Raw genomic sequence first — 18,409 nt, 5'->3', positions numbered from 1 at the left:
ATAGAGGCCAAGACAGTAAATGTCAGATTTCTCTGTTAATATTCGCCGTATCGAAAACCTGTATATAACGAAAGTCGTTTAGAATATAATTTCTGACATTTTACGTTTTGTGCGATTTTATCGTGTAAAGAAAATAACAGAAATTTTCACGATTATATTATTTTTCACAAATTTTCTAGTATCCCCGAAAATATCTGTTTTAACTGAAAACTGTACTTAACAAAACTTACAGGAAAGGTCACTCCCGTTCATTCACTGTAAGTCTTATTCATTTTCACCGTATGAGGTATTACGATTGATATATTCTCGAATTTAAACTTTTATGGCTATTCATCTATTAAAGGATGTGGTTATAAGTGCCGCCTAGCATCAAATTGAGTTTTCTCATACATTATAATGATAACAATAATAGTCTGACTCCGTGGTTGAATGGTCAGCGTACTACCCTTCGGTTCAGGATGTCCCAGGTTCGATTCCCGGTCGGGTGGGGCATTTTAATAGCTCGAGCTTGGGGACTGGGTGTTTGTGTTTGTCACAACAATCTCCTCTTCACACTCAGACAACATACCACACTGCAGAAACACGCAATAGTGATTACATCCCTCCATATACGATTTGCGTCAGGAATAGCATCCGGCCGTTAAACAGGACCAAATCCACATGTGTGACGCAGTTCCCACCCACAACCCCACAGTTGTGGGAAAAGCGGTAGAAAAAGAAGAAGCTATTGATAACAGTGATAACAATGCATTAGTAAAACCGATAGTAGCAAATAGAATGTTTAAAATACAGCAGATATCTACCAATACTAACCGAACCGGGGCACAGAATTAGTCGCACATCACGGAAATCGAACAGCAGGTGGTCGATAATTGAGTCCTGAATACAAGTACACCGGGACCAGGAAAACTGCTTGTTTTCACCGAGCAACAAGTAGCATTTTCTCAAACGATAGGCCTGTTGTGTAGTGATACGAATATTTAATTCCTCGTTGCGGGGATCAAACCGTAGCCATCATTAAAGGAGCACTATACACAACCCGGGGACCATGGCAGATGCTTGTTTTCGTCACTAAAGAGTAGCAGGCTTTCGCTATTATTTCTATTAGTACCACGAGTAAAATGATACAGTATATTACGTTAACATAAATATGGAGGTAGGTAATAAAATTTTGTCTACCCCTCGGTTAACTAGTCATATTATTTTCTATCTTCTGCGCGTGTTCAGATTATAATACATACCGGTAAGTCATATATAAAAAAGTTCATTTCTATGTATAGTTTTATGATACTGCGTTGTATATTCTGATACGTAAAACCATCTAACCTGATATATGGTAATGTTATAATTTTTTTAAAATTTGAATGACCGGGCGAGTTGGCCGTGCAGTTAGAGGCGCGCAGATGTGAGCTTGCATCCTGGGGATAGTGGGTTCGAACCCTACTGTCGGCAGCCCTGAAGATGGTTTTCCGTGGTTTCCCATTTTCACACCAGGCAAATGCTGAGGCTGTACCTTAATTAAGGCAGCGGCCGCTTCCTTCTCATTCCTAGATCTTTCCTGTCTCATCGTCGCCATAAACCTATCTGTGTCGGTGCGGCGTAAAGCAAATATAAAAAAATGTAACTAACTTTACACTCGTTGGCTGAAAGGTCAGCTTACTGGCCTTCAGTTCAGAGGGTCCCGGGTTCGATTCCCGGTCGGGTCGGGGATTTTAACCTTCATTGGTTAATTCCAATGGCACGGGGGCTGGGTGTATGTGTTGTCTTCATCATCATTTCATCCTCATCACGACGCGCAGGTCGCCTACAGGAGTCAAACAGAAAGACCTGCACCTGGCGAGCCGAACCCGTCCTGGGATATCCCGGCACTAAAAGCCATACGACATTTCATTTTTTTCAAGACAATGACTATACTATTTTATGCCACATGTTATGATAGGCCTAGATACCAACACAGAATTTCTAACCTCTTCAATAATTGTGACTTGTAGGCCTAAACCTCGTATAACTCTAAATTTTGAAGTCTTACGTCAGGTAGTCAGACTCTGAATATAACAAATACTGATAGGCCATACATACAGCATAAGCAAAATAAAAAATAGACCTACTCTATTCTTTATTGAAAATAATATCACTCTCCTTCATCTATCAGCTGATTGAGCACTTGGCTAAAACATGGCGGCTGGACTAGCCTTGGCCACACTGTACATATAGAGTCACTGTAGATCCGGTTTACTCTGTCTGCCATCTAGTGGGCCTAGAGTAAAACGGAACGTCGAAATTGACGAGCAGACAGCCAGATGGCGTCAAATCGAAATGTCTGCACAGGGTAGCTGAGGCCTAAAAATTACAAGACTATTTTAAATATATACCGGCACATTTAACTCAGGTAAGTGCCTCAGTAAAATAGTCCCTAGTTTTAGGAGAGAAATGGCATAAACTGACCCCTATTAAATAGAAATCAGATCACCAATGTTTCGGGTAGGTTGGCTGCAACAATAGGTCGCGGCAGAAACGCGCCGGAATCTCCGTAGAACAGCACATCTCTACTGCGCCTCTGATTGGCTCCCTCAAGGCCAGTCAAGTGAGACTCGGAGTATTTGGTCCGCTATGAGACATGGGTATGTCACCCGCATAGGTCCTACCCTTCCGAGGGCCCAGCTCAGACTGAATACTTTAGCCCTGCACTCGCGGGGGCGCGCTGTTGTACTTCACGTCACTCACCGTAAGCCCACGTGACGAATACGGCAGCTCCTATTGGTAGAAATATCTCCCGATTGCTATTGGTCAATTTGAGTTTGACAACTTGGACCACGTGGGACGACCACGTTTGTGACACTTTGCTTCACTTTGATTTGTATGCATTTATCTGTTATCTTCGTTTTCGTGTTTGAAGAAAAAGTACAAGATATTTGAGGTAAGCATCCTTATGGTTCTTGTTTTACTAATCTCCTGAGGCCAGAACATGAAAATATACCACACCAAGGCAAATGACTTTCGGATAAATTGAATCATATTCGCCTAGTCCTAAATTTGCTATTTATTTTATTTAACGTTTGAATATTGTTTGCGGGATATTCCATTCTATTTTTAAAACAAAATCCTATTAAAAGGATAGTAGGCCGCAGGAGGTTAAGTAGTTATTAAGTTGATGATTGATAGCTGCTCATGTTCCCAAAAATTTATTTTTGGCTGTCGCTGTTTTATTACCTTTTTGCATGGTGGTTACATAAGTCTACTTGAAACAGACACCTTAAAATTCTGTTGATGTAATGTTATATTATTTATGATAATCCACTATCATTTTGAGGGTATTGAAATTAGCAGTAAAAATATAAACTGATACAGTGTCCTTTATTACTTTCTTCTATTTCCTTTCATGTCTCAGACCATGCACGAAACGTGTCAGATCTGTGGCATTTACACAGATAGCAAAGAAGGCCAGCAACAGGGAATCTTATTTCATCATTTCCCTGTTGGTAGACCGGATATTTGCAGAGAGTGGTTGGACGTTGTGGGGGGTCGAATGCTTGCGGCAGCTTCCTCCGAAGCAGCTGAAGAACCGCACTGTGTGTTCTAGGCACTTTCGCCACTCGAGCTATCCAGGACCGCTATCAAGGTTGCTGTATAAAGATACTGTCCCGGAAAGAGGTAAGTAGTAGTAGTAGTAGTCGTTATTAATTTCACAGTACTGTGACCTATCAAATTTTCCTGGGTTTCATTTCAAATTGCTCTCCAGAGGTAATGATGATAAATTCATCAGTGCCAGATGAGGGGGAACCTCGCTTCTCATAATGAAATTTACTATAATGCCTGTCACACCTGGTCTTGCCGTACCTGTAAGTTGAAATTGGTACATCTCTTACAGGCCTAACATTTATTATTAACAGAATAGTGCAGAAATGTGCAAATTTTATCATTTTTATAATCCATCAGTGGCTTTACGTTAGCTGAATTGTGATGGTGAGGTATTTAATTGAGCTCGCTATATTAACTCCCTCTTTATCTGAAAACCATTTGCACCGTTTTGTCCAGGTTCATTTTAAGGGAACCTGGTACACATTTTTTTATTTTCCACAATTTTTGAGCAATCACAATGAAACTGTTGTGGAATATGTAGGACTATTATAGAAATAACATATCTTATTTTCAGCTAAATATCCTTATTAGTTTATGAGATATGATGTACTTTGTGTTTATGATGCTCGCAAAACAGGCAACTTTCAAAAAGTTCCCTGTGGGATGGATTGTTACCTGAGAGTTTGAAAACTTCTTCCTTATAACATAAAAAAACTCAAGGATGGAATTTTCAATTCACCCTATGTCGCTTAATTAACTCCTGTTTCAAGTGTGTAATTGTATTTTATAATGTAATTTTCCACTAATTTTCTGTTCATTTTGCCTCATAAAATGAGTATATTGTAGAAGAATGAAAAATCTATCCTACAATTTTCTTGGTAGGTCACATAGAAGCTACATACCAACTTTGGCAAATATAGGTTTAGATTTGATCTGCATGGAACAGTGCAGGTTACAAAAAATGGTATTTTGAGTTAAATGAATTTTAGTTCTAAAACCATTAAAAGTTTTCATAATGGCCTTTCCAAATCTCTTAAAATTCACCAGCACTATAACTCCTACCCTCCTGCTTCTTCTTGGCTTCATCCCTGTGTACCTTTAGGAGTTTCAGTTTTTCCTGGCTGTTTTCTTTTGTTGGGTGACTGACTGCTGACTGTGAAATTTTCTTCTTTCATCTCTTTGTGTGGCAAGTTTGGTGGATGCTGGTGAAAGTTTATAATTCCTTACAGCCATTTTCATTTCTTGTGTTGCACTACATCTCATGTTGTATTCTGCAACTGCATTAGAAACAGCTATTCCAAGTCGTTTTGAGGACACAAAGGTCTCTTCTCATGGGCGCCCGGAGGATCTTTTCCAAGGGGGGGCACATCAACAATTTTCTTGAATATAAAAACCAATATAACGTCAGCAACATTAAATTGTTTACAGAAATTTCCGGTTATAACAGATGCTAGATGACTGTCAGTAATTTCAGTTTATGAAATAATCTGGTATGATATTAAACAATTGAACATCAACATTTTTAGAATTCCAGGGGAGGCAAATACCCCCCCTTGCCCCCCCCCTCCCTTGCGGGCGCCAATGGGCACTTTTTCCACATACATGCATGAAGACTTTCATTGGCAATTTGAGTATCCCCTTTACAACATCTAGACAGAAGTTCAGTTGATGCCAGCCTTTGGTATACAGACAAAATTTTCAGCAGCATTGCAATTGTGAACTGAACTGACAATTTTTGTGACTTTGAGGGGTTTGTCCAGTTGCGATACTCTTATTGTAGAAGCACCATGATTCAGGTCTTTGGGGGCATTTCTTATGCTTAGGATCTTCTTCTGTGGAGGAGTAATAGTATAGTGTGGCACATATTGCAGATTTCATATTATCTACAGAGGGAATATTTGCACATATTGCCTGCCTATAATCGTTTGTGAGCTTCGCAGTAGTTGCTTCCTTCAAACTTCCAGGTCCCCTTCCCCCAAGTGTAGTTCCTTCATGGTTGACTAAATTGTAGGATGAAGTAGTTCATAACATAGCTAACAGTTGGCAGTATATATTGCAATATTAAAAAATAGTATAATCTCAATGCTACTGTAAAGAGGGAATTAATGGTAACAGAAGGAACACGGATAGCCGAGCATACAGAGGAGAGGAGGCGTGGTTGATAATTAAATGACCGTGCAGAACCATTTAAAAACGACCGTAACTACGTCAAAAACAGTCACAGCAGCACAAAACCACATTTGTTATTTAGAGGATGGTTAATATAATTTATTTATGCCAGAATTCAAATTTCAACAATTTCATCCATTTAAAAAAATGTGTCCCAGGTTCCGCTAACTTTGTTGTCTTCAGAATATTTTTCAAGCCTGACCACAGTTGCTTAAAGATCATCCTTGTTCTGAGAACCTTTATGTAGGTCATCAGCATATACCGTTATACCGTTCTTAGTGTGTGTGTGTTTTTTTTTCATATAGGTGTGCCTCGACACAAGGCTGGTCCACGGCCAAGTCCTTCCGCTGCTATGACTGCTGCTGCTCACACCACCTGCACCACCGGCACTCCTACTGCTTCTGCTACTACTACCTACTACCACCGGTGCTGTTGCTGCCACCACCATCTCCATGCCTGCCGCTGCTACTACTGCTACTGCTATGGGTAATGGTGCTGCTGCTATTACTACCATGACCTCCACTCCTGCTGCTCCTGCTTTCACATATAAATACTATAAAACTGTGAATTTAAATGATAAATCATTAGCAAAATTTCATCAATTACATCGGAGATCAAATGTTTAGCTTGACCACTACGTAGTCACGAGCTGGGGTCTGGATTAGCGTGGAATCACATGCGAGCCCTCTGTTCCGCATAACATCACAAACCTGTATGGCAGTCCACGTGCCCACAGCAACTGAGTGGGAGGCCTAACTCCACTGTTACATGATTTGGAAGGAGCTATAGAACACTAGAAGATCAAAGTAGGCCTACTCTGTTATATCTTGTTTGTGATGATAACATTCAAATAGTTCAATTGTGCAGTTAATGTTTACCTGTCTGATATTTTTGTTAACGCCCTGAGGGGAACGAATTGAAATTTATTTTCATATTGAAGTTTTACATAGTATTCCCCACCTGCCTACTCATTCTTGCCACCCGGCTGACAAACATTACTGGGGAGAACACTGGTGCTAATGTTATTAATGTTCATTTTACATTCAGATTAAACAATTTCAATTTGTGAATGCTAATGATTGTTTATCAATATATTTAATTTTGTTTTACAAAACACCCAGCAAGGAGGCTGTGCAGTGGGGTCATGCATCTATGAAATTGCGCTTGTGCAGTGGTGGGTTCGAACCACACTGTCGGCAGCCCTGAAAATAGTTTTCTGTGGTTTCCCATTTTCACACCAGGCAAATGCTGGGGCTGTACCTTAATTAAGGCCATGGCTGCTTCCTTCCCGTTCCTAGGCCTTTCCTGTCCCATTGTCGCCATAAGACCTATCTGAGTTGGTGCAACCTAAAGCAACTAGCCTTATAATAGTTGTCCCCCTGTGGGTAGGGGCAGTAGACTAACAGCCACGACATCCTCTGCCTGCTGTAAGAGATGACTAAAAGGGATCCCATGTGCGCTCTGCACTTGGGATCTGGGGTAGGCGACCACGGAGCCCTTAATTGAATTTTGACATTGCTTCCGCTTACTTGTGCCAGGCACCGCACTTTCATCTATCCTATCTGATCTACCTTGATCACCACCTGTTCTTTTCTGCTCCCGATTGTATTATGTATGGTGGCTTAGGGAGATTTATTTTCAAACCCTCCATGGCCCTGGTCTTCCTTAGCCGATACCATCATTATTCCTAGTGTCGGCCCCCTTCTATTTCTTCTCTCCGATTACTAATATATATTGGGGGTGGTTGCCTAGTTGTACTTTCTCTTAAAACAATGGCCTAGATGTTAGGCCCTTTTAATCAACAAGCATCATCATCTTAAGCAAGGAGATTTGTGGTGAGGGCAAGATGTTTGGTGGCCATGGCATATACTAGGAACTGTCCCATCATTCGCCTTACTGCAGGTGAAAGGAAAACCATTCTCAGGACAGCCAGTGGTAGGGGAACAGCCCGTTTCTGTGTCCCAAATGCAGAGGTGTAGAAATACGGTGGAACCGTGGCCACCCCTCCTCTGCTTGGTTGGCCGGTTGGAGTGCATGTTATCATACCACAGATCAGCCTATCTGCAACCACCGACATAGATTTCTGCCTTCATTGTACAGTAGATACAAATGGCACTGTCTGAAGTGAGTTTCCACTGTCTTCAACTGGCATTTTGTGTAGGTCACAGCACAGTCCCTTGCACACCGTAATGTTGTGGAAGGTAGCAGCATATTGTTCATAATACTGTACTAAATTATCAAACAATTCCTTGGATGTAGCTCTTAATAGGTGGAGCTATGTTGTGACTTGGCATGGGTATGTTTTGTGCTGGATCAGCTGCCATATTATTGTACGTAGATCCTGATGCTACATATTTCTGTCAATTTATTGGAACTCCTCTCCTGCGGATGGACTGAAAGGAAGCATTATTTGTACCTCCTGCATGTTGTATGAGGGAACAATCACAGAATCTGTAAGCGCTCTCTTGTCTTTTAAACTCACAAATGTATTCATGATTCCATCCTTTTCCATGTACCAGAAAAATTTAGATATATCCTACTGTCACACAAAATAGAACATTTCTAACTATTGTAAATAGTGCAGATCAATGAATACAAGGGATGCACACAATTTTGTAGCTTGACATTGGTTGTCATCTAAATGCAGATGACTGATTGAATGATATGTTGTGTTTTGATGCAATATGTAGGAACAGGGTATGTGCTATCATGTCTTGGTTTCTTCAAACACTACTCTGCCAGAGATTTGCCATCCTCTAGTAGATGCAAAAGAAGTAAAAATCTCAATATTTCTCAGTGTGTGGCCCTAGGTGCCTCATTTGACAGACTGAAAGATGTATCATATAGTAAGTTCCTTGGGAAAATAGGCTACAAATGGTGTTGCTGAAAACTTTTGACATGTCAATGCAACGTTAGACTGCAATAAGAGAGAAAAGTATTATGTTGTAACTTGTCAGTTCCAGTCGTTCTTTCATAAATGAATGATTTTGTATTTGTGTTGTATTGAATAGTTTTCTGGCTGATGAATATTAATTGATGATTAACACTGCTGCATGTAATGTCAAGAGATTATGATATACTATGATCACTAAAACTTTTGTGCAAATTTCTACACCATTTTATACCTGTAACACTGTGGATAGTAGGTAGAATATAGCTCCATAAATCAAAAGATCATGTTTCATTTCAATTTACCTTTGAATCCTACAAACTCCCTCCTTATCATATGAGTTTGCTTTAATCATTTTGGTTCCTGTGTATGGTTTTCTTTCTTACATTGTATTTATATTTTATTTTCTGCATAAGTAGCATATCTTGATACTATTGATTGTTACGGTTGGCTTAAGTAGTGTTAAAGAGGACTGATGTACGAGGGGATGTTAGTGTCTATTTCTGTTGTAGGTCTTAATCTGAGATAAGGATTGCCAATCCCACTCACCTTCTGGACACTTCCTTCCTCCCTTTGTGAGTTAGCTTCCTTTTCCCTCAGCAGAAACAAAAAAAAAAAAAAGCAGCATAGGCAAGGCCAGTCACTCCCATCCTTCGTGGCTTTGTGAATTAGTAAAAATAAAATATAGCTCCATAAATCAAATAATTATAATAAGCAGCACAATCTGGTAAGCTTCTTTTCTCCAGCAAAAAAATTATTATTAATAACAATAAAGCACAGGCCAACCTCTAGGTGTATCACTGTTCAGAATGCAGAATTTCAGAAAAAGGTAACAGAACGAAGGAAAGAAAGAAAAGGAAATGAAAGAAAAACATAAAAGAAATAAAAAACGAAAACATAGATTTAATATAATATTTAAGAGGGGGGGAGGGGGGCGAGAACCTGGGTACCCTCCGCGCGCTAAACGATTTAAATCGCCCGCCCGGTAATTTTAGTTCAGCCCTGCTCTCGCCAGGGGCGCTAGCGTGCGATTCCTGGCGATCTTTGCGCAGCCGTTGCGTACAGAAGTGAAAAATAACGTTGAGAGTCATCTCTTACTCATTCTCTTTGCTATGAGAGAGCGCCTTCCTGCGCGGGGCCAGCAGCGCATCGTGCCGCAGTACAGTACCACTCGCGCCCTTGATAATAATCTTATAGTACGTAAAATATTTCCCTTGTTAACATTTAAGATTAAAATTCCCGAATTTAATGGAACCCCGTGGGGGGCGCGCGCCTTAGCGCCTCCCAAACGAGCCGCCACTGCTTCGATCCACCACTGGGAAACACAGTGATAAACAAACATCTATGCTATGCCTCAAAGAAGGGAGTCTTATTACAGATATCGAAGTGCTTGCGGAGCTTTGCTGTATCGAAAATTCGAGATATAGGAAAACGTGCCTCCACGGTTCCACGAAAAATAATCAGCTGCACCGTAATTTATTTTCTAATTCTTGTCACTAAAGCCCCTATTTTTCTACCTTTACAATTTTAATATTTTTGGATACTCTCAGGGGCGTGGATTTACGGCCGGATGCCCTTCCTGACGCCAATCATATGTGGGGGATGAATTCACTATTGCGTGTTTCTGTGTTAGTTGGTAGCGTGGCGTGTTGTGTGAATATGAAGAGTGTATTAGGAAAAGCATAAATACCCAGTGCCCGAGTCAGAGGAATTAACTAGACACGATTAAAATCCCCGAACAGGCCAGAAATCGAATCCAGGCCCCTCTGCTCCGAAGGTCTCAGTGCTGACCATTCAGCGAAGGAGGGAAAGACTTGGGAGAAAGGAGACGAGCTGCTCGATTAATGGTATGTTCCGAGCTGTCAGTGGAGAGATACTCGTTGTCTGAACGGTCAGCGTACTGGCCTTCGGTTCAGAGGGTCCCGGGTTCGATTCCTGGCCGTGTCGGGGATTTTAACCTTAATTGGTAAATTCCAATGGCACGGGGGCTGGGTGTATGTGTTGTCTTTGTCATCATTTCATCCTCATCACGATGCGCAGGTCGCCTACGGGAGTCAAATCAAAAGCCCTGCACCTGGCGAGCCGAAGTCCTCGGACACATCCCGGCACTAAAAAGCCACACGCCATTTTATTTTTCAGTGTAAATTGTTGTAAATATTTGTAGTCTACATAATATTGCTATACGATAGAGTGCTAAGGTAAACAGTGTGAAGAAGCCTTCGAGAAAAAGGATTATCAGATATGTATGTCCGTCTAATTCAGGAACTGAACAGAGGTGCGAAGGCGAACATCAAAAGTAACTTGGGAGAAAAAACAACAACTTAGAAGTGAAAGTGGGCTCCATCAGTGATCAATACCAACTGTTTTCTTGTTTATCTTCCATCATGAATGTCGTGGCAGTGACAGTAAGGGAAGAGCCGCCATGGTGCATGATGTACGCCGATGATATCGTGAAATGTGCAGAATCTAGAGAAGCTATACAAGAGAAACTGGAACAATGGGGAATTGTTTCGGAGGAAAGAAGACCAAAGATAAAAAAAAGTAAGACCGAATATATTTGTTTTTCAGACTGGAGAGGGTAGAACTGACCTGAGGTCAGATAGAGACAACATCCAGATTTGTGGTGGTGATGGAGATGTGTGGAGAAGGTGAGGGGGTTGGCGGCCGTGGCCTGAGAAATGTATCGGCATTCTCCTTAGTGCAGGGGAATGGAAAACCACGGAAAACCATTCTCAAGACAGCCGACGGTGCAGAGCTGTCGAACCACGGACCAGCTGTGGACACTTGTAAGCCGAAGCCTATTCCGAACACTTCTCTTCCGTTTCCGATTAAGTATGCACACTCTTGATTCCTATCAGTGCCTCAGAGCAGGGATCGAAGAGCTGGAATACTATGACAAACCACTGTGTACGTATCAGTAGTTATCAGAACAAGTATGAACCAGAGAAATGACATGCTAAAAAATAGAGTTTTCTAACACCCCAGCCAGTTCCCCCTCTGGACGCAGCAGTAATCCCATTTATCGAAGATGAGTGGCAGCAGAAGAGACGAAGCACATCACAGCAAATAACAGTCACTGTAATGTTATTGTTGATACGTTTTATGGCGTTCGATGCTGTAAGCCTTCGCATTTAGATTACTTCCGACTCCGTGTAATATTAGGACATTCAATGTAAGGGGAGTCCTTCTTCCTTCTTTCATGACCCCCTCTCGTCTTGTTCTTCAAGCGATCGTTCTTTCACGATTATTTTCTCATTTTGATGATCATCTTTTCAATTTTTCTAGTCGATATGGGCTGATGGCCAGGCGGTTTTCCATCTTAGGCAATCAAGACAAAAACCACCAGCATCGCCAGTTTACACAATTGTTTAACAATATTTTCATGTTAATTGTTGTTTAGCGTTGATATGGTCTAAGCAACCAAAGTCTAAATTCATGAATTATGTTACCATAGACTTAGAGTCCTGCGCGGATGCGGATATCCGCAAAGTTAGTGTCTTGGCGAATACAAACTGTATGGCAGTGCGGATAATTTTTTGCTGATAATTTCTAAATAATGACGTTTATTGATTTTTACTCAGGTATACTCTTATTTTTGCTTGTGATTAGGTGACCCTTGACAGTGGTGTGTGAGAATAAATTGAATTGAATTGAATTGAACTGAATTGAATTGAACTGAATTGAATTGAATTTATTGATAATGATGATTTACATGCCACTGAGGCTGAAAGGCCTCTTTATGTAGCGTCTCCTTATAACACAATACAGGTTTATGAATATACTAACTACATTTTATAATATTAAAATATTAAATTAAACGTCCGTCTCCATGGCTAAATGGTTAGCGTGCTGGCCTTTGGTCACAGGGGTCCCGGGTTCGATTCCCGGCAGGGTCGGGAATTTTAACCATAATTGGTTAATTTCGCTGACACGCGGGCTGGGTGTATGTGTCGTCTTCATCATCATTTCATCCTCATCACGACGCGTAGGTCGCCTACTGGCGTCAAATCGAAAGACCTGCATCTGGCGAGCCGAACTTGTCCTCGGGTACTCCCGGCACTAAAAGTCATACGCCATTTCATTTCATTAAATTAAACATTAAACTTAAAAATTAAAATACAGATACCAATTCCAATAAAATTAAAACATAAATTATATAAGAATTAATAAAATATATCATTCAACTTATTTAATATTTTAGACTACAAGAATCTAAAGAATATAAAAAACAGAAACAATTTTCTTAGAAATATAGCCTACCGTACATATTTCTGATTGCGAGACACAAGCCTTGATATCATAAAGCCGTAAATCTGACCGTAACCTAACTGGCTCCTGCCCACAATTCATGGAAGGAAGGAACAAAGGTCAATACGTGGTAGTTTTCGCAAGAGAAAATCCCTCATAAACCTGTGACTGTAGGTGTCCTGGTGTCAGGTATCAGGTCTATTGTATTATGTTAACAGATCTATCAGTTTCATTACCTTGGGTGTAATATACTGTAGCTAATTATTTAGAATATCCGCGGATTACCATTCGCGGATGCGGATGTTATTTTGTATATCCGCGCAGGGCTCGAATGCCCATAGTCGGTACGGTAAAATAGTATAAAAACGATCGGAAACTGTATTCCCTATAACTTTTGTAATGTAGTATTTACCGATAGGACCACTAATAACACAGAGATTTGATAATTAAATGTTAGGCCTTCCACAAAACTGCCATTTCACCCAGCGTGCATAACATTATTTATAGATTAGATTACAATACCTCATTCCACGACTTCTTATACCGTTTCCATTAAATTCTGTTAACCCATTTTCTCGTGGCTCGGCGTTGACATGGACAAAGCAGCAAAAAGTCTAAAATCATGAAATACTCTGTTGTCATAGTCGGTACGGTAAAACTGTATTAGATATAAATGATAGGAAATTGTATTCAAAGTAACTTTTGTTATGTAGTATTTATCGATAGGATCACTAATAACATAGGTATTTGAGTCTTAAATTTACTGCGTGAATAAAATGATGTATAGCCTAAAGCGTTGTATTGCCTTATTCTCTAAATGTACTTATCTATGGCTGAGAATGTCCTGAGTTTTAATGGATTTTGTCGGATAAACACCAAATGCGTCACGGGAAATCATTTACATGCAGACATCGTACGACATGGAGTGTCGAATGGACTTTTTTCCGCCCTTTAAAACTCCGACTAACCTCTGCCGCGCTATCTTGGGATCCGGCGGTCGACGCCATACCACTGATCCACAGAGAAAGCTGGGATGACGTGAGATGAAATTATATGGCATGTTTTTACGATCAGATGCCCTTCCTGATGTTAACCGCAGTTGAGAAGCTAATGGAAATGAAATGAATGATGGTGAAAAATTCAGTAAGGAGATGGAAGGTATCGGCATTTGTCTGGAAGTGACAAAGGAAAACCACATTCCATTCTCAGGACAGCCGATGGTGGGTTTCGAACCCATTTGCCTTCCGAATGCGGAGTTGGGCTCCATAGCCGTAGTACCTGAACACGCGCAGTCACTCCGTTCGGTTTAAAGAAAATTTCATATCTATAGGTCTACTAATATTATAAAGAGGAAAATGTTGTATATTTGTTTGTAACAGATAAACTCAAAAACTACTGAACCGATTTTAAAAATTACTTCACCTATAGAAGGCTACATTGCCAGTGAGTAACATGGGCTCTATTTTATTTTCAAAACAATTCGTGGGGGGCGACGGGGGGGGGGAGATATAAAAATAATAGGCTAATAATAATAATAATAATCGTATGGCCTCAGCTACCGTGTGCAGACATTTCAATTTGACGCCATCTGGCTGTCCGCTCGTCAATTTCGACGTTCCGTTTTACTACAGGCCCACTAGATGGCAGACCGAGTAAACCGAAACTCTCTTGGGCGTCTATGGCTGAGATTTAATGAATTTTGTCGGGTAAACACGAAATGTGTCACCAGCCGACATCGTACGACATGGAGTGTCGAATGGACTTTTTTCCGCCCTTCAAAACTCCGACTACCTCTGCCGGGTTTCAACCCGCTACCTTGGGATCCGGAGGCCGACACTCTACCACTGATCCACAGAGGCAGCTCAACAATACGCTAATACAGGCGAAATCGAATTTGTCGTACAAGGACGAGACAAAGCTCATTTTAAGCATCTTTACGCAAAGAACAAAACTCGGTAAGCCCTACGGGCTCGAAAACCATGTTTTAAGGACCTAAAACCAACCGTTTTGGAGATATTGGCACCACACTATTCCTGCTCTAGGAATTGGATAAAGAAATGAACTGTTGTAACCATGGCAACGTCAGCTCCAAGATTATACAGCAGAGAGATTATCTACAATATATCACAAAAACCAAACATGATACAGACATGAAAACTGGTATTTAGAATCTCCTTTAAAAATAAAAGAACACACATTTTTGTTTTCAGAAAATCCACTTAAAGGTTGATTGGGTGGTTGGGGGGGGGGGGAGGGGGGAGGTAAAAAGAAGTGAGGAAAGATCTGAATTATTTATACCAGGATACATATATCTCAGAAACTGAAGATATTACAGACGTTAAAATTGGTACTTAGAATCTCCTTCAAAAATAAATGAATACACTTTTTGGGGAAATCCACTTAAGGGGGTGAAATAATAAAAAACTGTGAATTTTTAAAATGAGTATCTGCTTCTTCTACCGCTTTCCCCCACCTGTGGGGTCGCAGGTGCGAACTGTGTCGCAAATGTGGATTTGACCCTGTTTTAGGCTGGAAGCCCTTCCTGGCGCCAACCCTATGTCTAGGGATGTAATTACTATTGCGTATTCTTGTTGTGGTTGGTAAAGTGGTGTGTTGAGTGAATATGAAGAGGAGAGTGTTGGTACAAACACAAACAACCCTGTCCCCGAGCGAGAAGAATTAATCATACGCAATTTAATTCCCCGACTCAGCCCGAAATCGAACCCAGAACAATGTGAACCGAAGGCCTGAACGCTGACCACTCAGCCAAGGAGTGGGACAGTTCTTAAAATGAGTATAGGCCTATCTTATGAACTCAACATGTTACAGTCGTGATAATTGGTATTTGTAATCTCCTTTAAAAATAAAGAAACATGTATTTTTTGTTTTCGGAAAATCAACTTAAGCTAGAGATCGAAAATAAGTGAAGAAGGGGTTGAATTCTCTTTATGAGAATACTAATATCTCAAAAACGAAAATGTTACGGACGTGAAAATTGGTATTTAGAAATAAAGAAACCCTTTCTTTTTTTTCGACTTAAAAGAGGACTGTATCTCACATGTAGAGTATCGAGTAGCTTGGTCATCTTAGCACCAAAAGGCTATGCCACAAGCATGGTTTACAAAGAGGTTCTGGGGCAAATGAAATGCAATTTTTCGGCGAGTTTTTATACTTTTTATGGATTTTCAGATAATGTCTTAGTGCAGTACCGAAGAAAAAATAATTTTTACCAACTTACGAAATCATCGCGAGCGAAGCCGTGGGTAACAGCTAGTTTTTACATAAATGTACATGTTAATATATACATCAGGTGGCCCTCAGGCGCCGTACTTTCTACTTATAAAATTCAGTTACGCGACATCTTTTTTTTTTTTTTTTTATGCTAGTGGCTTTACATCGTACCGACACAGATGGGTCTTACAGCGACGATGGGATAGGAAAGGCCTAGAAGTTGGAAGGAAGCGGCCGTGGCCTTAATTAAGGTACAGTCCCAGCATTTGCCTAGTGTGAAAATGGGAAACCATGGAAAACCATCTTCAGGGCTGGCGACAGTGGGATTCGAACCCACTATCTCCCGGATGCAAGCTCACAGCTGCGCGCCCCTAACCGCACGGCCAACTCGCCCGGTACGCGGCATCTCGTACAATACGAAACAACTGGCAATCCTTCAAGAAAGTGACCACTGATTAACCCGAAGGCCTGCAGATTACAAGAGCATGTGGTTAGCGCGACGATAATTTTCGGTCGTTATTCTTGGCTTTCTAGACAATAATCGGTATCTCATAGTCCAGCTTCGTGACTAAATTGTTAGAGTGCTAACCTTTGGTCCAGTGGGTCCCGGGTTCGATCAACCTTCATTGGTTAATTCCGATGACTCGGGGACTGGGTATGTGTGCCGTCTTCGTCATTAGAATTCGTCATAGACGCGCAGGTCGCCCATATTGCGTTAATTCGAAAGACCTGAACCAGGCCTCTTCGGAGGCCCCACGCCATTATTTTTATATCATAGTCAGATCTTACCTCGCTATTCGAACAAGCCCTCAGACACCCCCTCCCCCTTGGTCTATTAAGGGACCGCTGCTTAGCCCGAAGGCTTGTAGATTACGATACGGGGTGTCGTATGGTCAGCACGACGAATCCTCTCGGCCGTTATTCTTGGCTTTCTAGACCGGGGCCGCTATCTCACCGTCAGATAGCTCCTCAGTTCTAATTACGTAGGTTGAGTGAACCTCAAACCAGCCCTCATATCCAGGTAAAATCCCTGACCTGATCGGGAATGGAACTTAGAGCCTCCTTAGACTGCCGGACTACCAATCGAATAGTCTTTTTCTTCAGGTTGCTGTTTAGTGGGAAAATATAAGATAAAGCGAGGAAGCAGACAAAATCCATCCGTTGAAATACAATACTGTATTAGAACGAAATCGTTTCATAGAACCTTAAGCGCAACGTAAGTGCAGAACTAGGCGGGATATTTTGAAAAGTAAACAGTCACATTTTTAAGCCACGTGCCGCCACTGGTTATGAGGTATTGACAAAGAAGTAAGTGTACCGGAAGAGGTTTACGTGACGGCATTGTGAATTTTGATCGAAAGCCACAGAACTTGCGGTTTACAAAAAATCGCACATTCGAAGTGCAGCCGTCAAGGCGAAAGATAAGCAACAATGGCTCCCAATGATCACACCCACTGTATTAAATGTTTTCATTCTTCTCCTGAAGGGGGGAGGCGGGCCTCTTAGACGGTGACGCCGTCTCTCAGGTGGTGGTGGTGGTGGTGGTGATTTTTGTTTTAAGAGGAAGTACAACGAGGAAGGAGCTGTGCGGAGAGGGTGAGGGGGTTGGCGGCCGTGGCCTATACTAGGAACTGTCTCAGCATTCGCCTTAGTGCAGGAGAATGGAAAACCACGGAAAACCATTCTCAGGACAGCCGACGGTGGGGTCCAGTCCCTCTCCGTCTCCCGAAAATAGAGGCGTAGAGCCACGGTAGAGTCGTGGCCACCCCTCCTCTGCTCGGTTGGCCGGTTGGAGGTCAGAGCTGTCGGACCACGGACCAACCGTGGCCACTTGTGGGCCGAGACCCACTCTGTATCCGTCGACCCACGCCCAACAAGTGTAAATGTTAAATTTACCACTGTCCTAGAGATTGAGAGGGGCTGCCTGGCCAAGGCGGTAAGGACGTACTCGGTTTGCCCGGAAGGACGTGGGTTCGAATCCCCGTCAGGAAGTCGAAAAATTTAAGAAACGAGATTTCCACTTCCAGAGGTGCACATGGCCCTGAGGTTCACTCAGCCTACGCCACAAATGAGTACCAGGTTAATTCCTGGGGGCAAAGGTGGCCAGGCGTAGAGTTAACCACTCTACCCCATCAAGAGCCGAGGTTACGGACAGTGGAAGCCTTTACCTTTCACCCCTCCAACGGCCGCCATGGCCTGTACGCAGATGACTTTGCTTTGCTATTCCTACAGATTGAGATTGCGTTGCAAGAAATAGGGTAACAATGGCAGTCGCACGGATCTTGCATGACT

The 18,409-nt window shown here is 41.7% G+C and overlaps 1 long non-coding RNA gene across 1 annotated transcript; it reads left to right on the top strand.

Annotated features, from left to right (window-relative positions):
* The first annotated feature begins 2,621 nt into the window (after nucleotides 1–2,621).
* LOC137500968 (uncharacterized) lies at nucleotides 2,622–7,359 on the top strand. The gene is made up of 3 exons (XR_011018300.1): nucleotides 2,622–2,917; nucleotides 3,389–3,651; nucleotides 6,054–7,359. It is a non-coding gene; the product is annotated as an uncharacterized lncRNA (long non-coding RNA).
* Nucleotides 7,360–18,409: the final 11,050 nt, after the last annotated feature.

Source organism: Anabrus simplex, chromosome 5 (genome assembly GCF_040414725.1).
Source record: "Anabrus simplex isolate iqAnaSimp1 chromosome 5, ASM4041472v1, whole genome shotgun sequence".
Classification (NCBI taxonomy): domain Eukaryota; kingdom Metazoa; phylum Arthropoda; class Insecta; order Orthoptera; family Tettigoniidae; genus Anabrus; species Anabrus simplex.
This window is presented reverse-complemented; position numbering and strand designations above follow the sequence as displayed.